Source organism: Kryptolebias marmoratus, linkage group LG8 (genome assembly GCF_001649575.2).
Source record: "Kryptolebias marmoratus isolate JLee-2015 linkage group LG8, ASM164957v2, whole genome shotgun sequence".
In the NCBI taxonomy this organism is placed as follows: domain Eukaryota; kingdom Metazoa; phylum Chordata; class Actinopteri; order Cyprinodontiformes; family Rivulidae; genus Kryptolebias; species Kryptolebias marmoratus.
In genome coordinates this window covers 10,837,481-10,843,952 of record NC_051437.1, presented here as the reverse complement: position 1 = coordinate 10,843,952, position 6,472 = coordinate 10,837,481, and the positions used below count along the sequence as shown (strand labels likewise).

The 6,472-nt window shown below is 43.1% G+C and overlaps 1 protein-coding gene across 2 annotated transcripts in view; it reads right to left on the bottom strand.

The window, feature by feature from the left end:
• The window catches only part of scube3 (signal peptide, CUB domain, EGF-like 3), a 101,309-nt gene that overhangs the window by 93,599 nt on the left and 1,238 nt on the right, over positions 1-6,472 (bottom strand). The window lies entirely within an intron of this gene.

The following is a 6,472-nucleotide window of genomic DNA, read 5'->3' as shown; positions in this document are numbered from 1 at the left end:
CCTCTGCAGAAACTTCCTTCCGCCTTTGAAACTGCTCAGCTCCTGGTACATCACGTCTTCCGGCTACATGGGATCCCTCTGGATATTGTCTCCGACCGTGGCCCGCAGTTCGTCTCCCAGGTATGGAAGGCTTTTTGCAATGCTCTCGGGGCTCAAGTTAGTTTGTCTTCGGGCTATCATCCTCAAACAAATGGCCAGACTGAAAGGTGCAATCAGGAGCTTGAAGCGGCACTACGTTGCGTCATTAACAATAACCCGTCATCCTGGTGCAAATTCTTACCATGGGTTGAGTACGCTCATAACGGACATACATCTTCTGCTACAGGTTTTTCCCCCTTCGAAGCATCGTTGGGGTATAACCCTCCTCTTTATCCCAGTCAGGAGACTGAGATACAGGTAAAATGACGCCGAGCTGCTCATTTTAGAAAATTTTAGAAAATTTACGAATCCTGACACTGCTGCTAAAGCTCACTAATTAACTTGTTTGATTAATCAATAGAGAACCAAACCAAGTGTAGAAACAACAATTTTGAGAGTCTGGAGGTCACAAGTCAAGCTTTCTCAGCTCTCAACAGTTGCCAGGCAACCAGCAAGGACTCCAGGAGTTCAAATTAATCAAATGAGGAATCAAGAAGATTTAGATTTTGAGATTTATTTTTGTTTTGATGCAACAGAGGCAAGCAAGAACTTTCCATATGCACCTGATGTTTCTGCAAAGCTTTCTTGATAAACCCTCCTGTAACATAAAAACTACAAACAACAACAACTAATGTACTAAGTGCAGTTTAGACCTAAATATTGTTATTTACGAGGCTGATAACTTCAGTGTTTCAGAAGTCACTTTTAATTATCACCAGAGCAATTTCAGATGCTAATAAACTGGTGATGAAGCAATTAGGCGGTCGTATGATTAATCAGCCTGATTATTTGCCATTTTTAAATGATTGACATGGCTGATTATTTAATACTTTCAGCAGAAAAAAAAAAAACAAAAAAAACACAAGAACACATCTGGACTGTCAGATGTTTATTAGCTGCTGTGGCACAGTGTTTGAACATTTATTAGGTGATACATACAAACCAGATCTACTTAGGCTGAAACAGACCATGCAGTGTTAAATGTTGTTTCAAGGTAACTTCATTTGCGGTATATTTTAAAAATAACATGAACAGATGCTACAAATACAAATTCAAAGCTATCATTTGCCCAACTTCCCCCTAAAAATTCACCAGCAGCCACTAAAAGGAATCTATATCCATTGACTTCACACTAAGAAATTCTTGTTTTCCCAGACATAAATTATGTGCTTTTTTATGTACAGAAGACCATATCCCTCCAGATTTTTAGCTCATTATAAAAGTACAAAATACACCAATCACATACTCAAAATTTGGATTGCTATACTTCGAACAGGTAAGTTTCTTCAAGCCAAGATCTTTGACACTGTTGCACAGCATAAAAATGTTTGGTTTTACGTCCCATTTATGAGGATGAAAGTGAACAACTTTCCCAAACAACTCTCCACTATATTACTACCATTTACCTGCCAGTAAGTGTGATTCTCTCTCTGTGCTCAGTCCGCCCTGAAATAAAATTAAAATGGTTGCTGCAGCTTGGCCAAACAGAAGCCAGGGAATTAGGAATAAGTAGGCTCAATAAACCCAAACCTGATTCTGAATGATTCCCCGGCTATAATAGAGCCTCTTTTCAGGATGTGAGAACAGCTCTTTCTGCTAAGTGCAACCATTATATCCAGCCTAAAATCACTCATCTTATACATTCACTTATCCTCACAATACTGAACTGCTCTTAGACTGAACTTCCTTTTTTTAGGCACTCATGTAATGGCACGATAATAATCTATCTTTGCTACTCTGTAACAACATGTACAGTGGAACTGGAGCACCACTTGTAAGGCTGATGCTTTCAGTGGGTTTCTGCTGAGTGCTAAAGAAAAACTAGATTTGTCACCTCCACCCACTCATCAGTGAGTGACCGGGGGGCACCCCAGGGCTCAACCTGCCTCAAACTCTGATCATAATGAAAACAAAACCATCTGATGGCTTCTGTGGAGAAACAGGCCGAGACACTCAGTTCTAATCACCAGAGAGTACTCTGTCTTCTTCTTTTTCTTTCAGCTGTTCCCTTTTCAGGGGTCTCCACAGTGAGTCGTCCTCCTCCATCTACCTCCATGTCCTCTCTAACTGCATCTTTGTCTTTTTCCTGGCAGCTGCGTCTCTAACATCCTTCTACCAATATACCCACTGTCCCTCCTCTGCACATGTCCAAACCATCTCTAACTTTATCTCCCAGTCGTTCAACCTGTGCTGTACCTCTGATGTCCTCATTCCTAATCCTGTCCATCCTTGTCCCTCCCAAGGAGAACCTCAACATCTTCAGCTCTGCCTCTTCCAGTTCTGTCTCCTGTCTTTTTGTCCGTCCCACTGTCTCCAAACCATCCAACACAGCTGCTCTCACCACTGTCCTGTAAACCTTTTCTTTGACCTTTGCTGCCACCCTTTTGTCTTAAATCACTCCTGAAACTTTTCTCCATCCACTCCATCCTGCCTGGACTCTCTTCTTCACCTCTTTACCACACTCCCTGTTTTCCTGGACAGTCGGCCCTAAGTCCTTGAAGTCCTTGAAGTCCTGCACCTTTGTGAGAAATTAAGGTTTGGGGTGAACAAATGATCCAAACATTCATGTACTGAGTTCTTACTTTCTCCAAGTCACACATCACCAAAATTAGGACAAAATACAATTAAAAAAAAGTATTTTCTTCCCAGTTGACCTGAATACTGCGCATCTTCCAGTTGCCAGGTGCGCTTTGGCAAACAAACAGGTATTTTTGTGCCTGCTCATTTTAAAGGCACAACCAGTCACTGAGGGAAGTGGAACAGCTAGATTCAAAGCATTACAGACGGTTTAAGGGTTTGGTGGCAGTACAGAAACCAGGCAGCGTGTGAAATAAAGAGTGAATGGGATAAAAGAAATGCTAAAATAGTCTTCAGGTGTTACTTAAAGCATTTTGACCGGGTGTGTCATAGAAGACAGAGCCTCTGGCCGTCTGTCTGTTTTTCCTCTCTTCTTCTTTTCTGATTAGCAGCACACTCTGAGAAGTTCAAGGCCAGAGGCCCAGGCAGGAGAAAAGGCTGTTTAAATAGTTCTTTCATGTGGTTTCACATAGCATTTCAAAGATTTGTCTAAATTACCATAGTCACAGCTCCATGCACTTCCTGTAAAACATATTATACAACAGCAATATGGTTGGTAACCCCTTGTTAAAACTTCTGCTACTGTGAATATTTTTGGGTGAGTTGATGAGTAAGAGATCAAATGGCATGAAGGTTAAACTTACAACTTGAAGTGTTAAGCAATATCATGGTAAATTTCTGTTGAGCCTTTTAGATTTTTAAGCAAATATGTGCACAGTTATGCAAAAGTATGGGCTACATTTCTTGTCCAAAAGCATCTTTTAAAAAGACAGAGTGATGAAAATTTAGATCTCTCAATCCCCATTTCGGTTTTATTTTGTCCAAGGTCACAGAGAGAGACAGGAGCTTGTCTTAGCTGTCACAAAACAACAAGCGGGAGACACCCCGGACTGGTTGTCCATCCATCAAAGGGCTAACAGAACGACAACCAACCATTCCACAGACACAAATAAAGTCAATTTGGAGACCTCAGGCTAGGAGACAAAGCCAGGGTGTCTGGAGATTGCCTACTCCACACAGCAAGGTCTGAGCTGTGATTTGAACACGGAGCACCTTGTTGCCGCTGTGCCAGTCAATGCAAATGTTAAAGCTCATAAATACTCTGACACCTCCATTCTTGTATCAGTCAGCTGCTACTGTCTGCTCTAAAGCCAGTATCTCACTGGGCTGCAACTGTTGGTGACAAATCGCAAACAACATTTACAAGAGAGTCTCCAAAATTTCTCGAATCATCCGTGTGGGTTTTCAATCTTCTCGTGTGAGTCTCGTGTGGCCTCGCTCTGCCACTCTGTCGCTGGAATCTTGAACAAATTTGAAACATTTTCTCTCAAAATAGACGTCACGGGCATCAGAATTGAACCCTTCTCAGTTTAGTTTTGGAGCAGTAAGGTTGTAGTTTTTTTTTATTTATTTATTTATTTTGGTGACATTTATGCAACCTCCCAGCAACTTTTGGCCCAAATTTCACCGGGAGTTTGTATAAATGTGTTGTTTAGTGAGATTCCAGCTGGAAATTTGCATATTTTCTCACAATTTTGTGTCTCCAACTAGTCCCCCCAACAGTCGAAGCCCAGTGAGTTCCTAACTTAAACATCTGCTTCTTTTAGTCAGCAAATTACAAAGCAGGAGAAAATGACAAGAAGACAGCAAAGCATTTTCAGGTAGCAGTTTCCTGCTGTGTCATTTAATGTAGAAATAGCAGTTAAAAGCCTCGACAGAGGACAAGTTAAAGCCTAGAAGACCAAAAAGTACTCCTGATGAATTCAGAAAATGAGCTTTGTGCACTAAATATGTTAGAGTTTTGGAGCACTATGAGCAGATCATGATTAAAGAAAGGAACACATCTCCATCTTTAAACAAGGATTCGAGAAGCTGAAGAAGAAAGGAAATGACTGCCTAGCTGTATAATAATGGTTTAACATGTCTCCAAGTCCACAATAGACTACTACGAGAGGAGTGAAGTGCAGATTTACTCCAAACCCCCCACCTCAACTCCTCTAGCAAAACATCATCAAACATCTAAGGAAAGACTTCAGAAGAGCAGAGCACGCAAGACGACTCAAGAATCTCACAGAGCCAGAAGACTTTTCCAAGGAGAATGTGTGAAAATCCATCAAACAGGAGCTGAAAGGCTCTTAGATGGATGCAAGAAGTTTCTAAACTGTGTTTCCTGAAAGACAAGAATGGTGTCTAAACTTTCTGTGCCACTGACTGTACAATGATGTTTGTGTTGTTGCACAGACTTGCAGCACATCCAGGCTTCTATAACAAAAGTAGGCTGGAGATGACTGGAGAATGTGGGGGAGAGGGCAGAGCGGTGCCCTGCTCATCTATTTATTTTTTTTCTTCTTCTTCTTCTTCTCCTTTTTTGTTGCAAAAATACAATTAGCACATGGGGCTGACAGGGAACTCTCTGACACGGAGGGTGTAATGCAGTCGTTGCTTGTGGCTGACAAAGAAAAAGTGCAGCTACTTCATTAAGTGCAAAGGAAAGGAAGCAGAGACAAAGCAAACAAAGCAAGAGGAGAGGAGTGAGCGAGTGAGCGTTGGGGGATTTCTTCTTCCCTTCCACAGCCCTCATAGTGCAGACTCGGTATCTCAAGGTAAGCCTCCCCATCACTTGGGCCTCATATTCCTCGGGCCGCTCGGTTCCCACAGTGTGTCAAGGCCCGCATGTGGCCTTCCTCCCCGCTCCGACAGCCCCGCGTCTTTAGACCCCCGGGCCCCGGAGCAGAGGTTACACCAACACAGCCAGCCACAGCAGCATGTCAGGCCCACACCAACCGTTGCCTTGGTGCCGCTGCAAGAGACCCCGACTCTGTTTGAGGGGAGAGTGATTTGCCATGACGTATCCCACTCCCCTCTTTTGCTTCCTCCTTTTCCTCACTTGTGGCTGCCGGCTCGCCGCCTCTCGACGTGCATTTAATTCCTCCCGATTTCACCCCCTCCTGCTCTCATTTTTCCCTTCTTTGTCATCCTCGAAGTTTCCCCTTTCCTCTATCCACTGCTCTTTCACTCTGTTTTTTTCCCCCCTCCTTGAGCAATGACTGATACCGCAAACAGCACCAAGATTAGACTGACACTGATGAAAGACAACATCTGTGCTGAATAAATACTGAGCTGACAAAATGTGTTTGTTAGTCACTCATTGTTCATTTCTGTTTCATAATCTTCTGAGGATTTATTCCCCCCATCTCGCAGGCCTTTTTAAGTGCTGCGAGAGTTGCCATCGACATCAAAACGGGCTCACAAACCGCTTCAGAACTGCACACAGAGAGTGTGTGTCGAAGGCAGATTTTTGCACGGATAAACAGGAACTGGAGGAGAGGCCAGTGAAGTGGTCGTCCGCCGCGTTTCACTCGGTGACCAACAAACAGGTGCATGCCATTACAGACCCACTCTCACACAGCAGCATTCCACGCCACAAGGAAGTGTGTAATCGATGTTGTGGAATACAAAGTGAGAAAAAAGTAGTTCTAATTGCAAAATGTAAATATTGAGTTTTCCCACAAGCGGGGGGCAGACCACCCAGGATGCAAAATAGTCACCCACCCCCTTTCTTTCTCTCTCTCTCTCTCCCTTTTTTTTTTTTTTTTTTGCCTTGTTGGCTGCCTGAGAGATGTCTTTTAGTGAGTGTAGAACATCACCGACCACAATTGGCACTCACACACAGGAGCCGCGATGTGTCTTTGCATGCAAATACTTTCTGGCAGCTTTGCTTGGCGTTTTGTATTGTGGGAAAATTAAGTGATGAAAA